The sequence below is a fragment of the Propithecus coquereli genome, unplaced genomic scaffold (genome assembly GCF_000956105.1).
Source record: "Propithecus coquereli isolate 6110/MARCELLA unplaced genomic scaffold, Pcoq_1.0 Scaffold1, whole genome shotgun sequence".
Lineage (NCBI taxonomy): Eukaryota > Metazoa > Chordata > Mammalia > Primates > Indriidae > Propithecus > Propithecus coquereli.
The window spans coordinates 24,014,755-24,016,032 of record NW_012133857.1 but is presented as its reverse complement, the minus strand read 5'-3'; positions in this window follow the sequence as shown (position 1 = coordinate 24,016,032).

Sequence of the window (1,278 nt, the reverse complement as noted above, 5' to 3'; positions counted from 1 at the left end):
AATACAAAATTATAAATACAAAGGAATATGGTGAAACACCTACTGTCATTACAGTAGTTTATTGCATAGCCATTAAAATTATGTTTATGAAGATGTGTAGAAAATGCTTACCTTACTCTGTAAGGTAAAATCAGAACACAAACTTAAATACATATCTTAGCTCAACCTCATAAAAAATCTATATGCATTTTAAAATGATTGGAAAAAAATTCACGAAAATATTTACATGATTATCTCAGGACAGAAAAATTGCCAGTGATTTTTATTTTCTTTTTTAAGTTCACTATATTTTTAAACTTTTCTACAATGAAAATTTTAAAACAGAATTATTTATTTTGGGTAATTAAAAAAGTCTAGTTGCCATGATAAAGTGCCATGAAGTTGATTTGGACAGTGGAAATTTAGTCAGAAAGTCAAATTATAGCTTCTTCAGCTTTACAATAGACCCACGTAATTCTTACTCTTATTTGAAAATATGAAGCTCATTGCTCAGCCAGAACTCATTACAGGATTCTCAAAAACCCTGGAATCTTCTTGATTCTTCAAGGATCTTGATGTTTTTTTCAGCATATCAAACAAGAGGATACTAAGAAGCTAAGGGATCATTTTAGAAGATCAAGTTGTTTTAAGAAACATCATCTGAAAAGGGCCATTTTGTATTGTGCTTACCAGAAACCACCATATACAGGTATTCTTACTTGAAACACAAAGAATAGTATGACAAGTTATCATTAAATTGTAATCATTCTGTCCTCGTTGACATTGAATAGTCATCTATAAATGTTACTTATAATGCTTTATAAAGAATAGTTACTACTTGTATTAATCATGAATTTTTATTAACCTGCTATGGCAGACAGTCTTCACTGTCCCCTTGCCCCTTCTTCCTTGCCAAGAGAAGCCTGATCAATTTGGAGTGGTAACATACCCAGCTCCAAACCTGCTCACTGTATCAAATGTTTGATTTCCCATCCTCCTTTGCGATTGGGGATAGGCATGTGATACAGTTCTGGCCAATAAGACTGCAGCAGCAGACTACTTGGCACGCGAGCGGGGACAGAGTATTCTGGGAAAGTTTACTTTTAAAGGTGACACGAGATGTCAGTCTCCTGAGCAAGACACTACCACTACCTAGAAAGTAATCTTAGAAAGTTGAATGTGAATCTGGTCAAGCCTCTAGATCCAACTGTCACTTTATTGCAAATACAGAAGAAAGAGGAACACGTTAAATGACATCACAGCAATGAAATCAGCAAAACCCAGACCATGAGAACCACA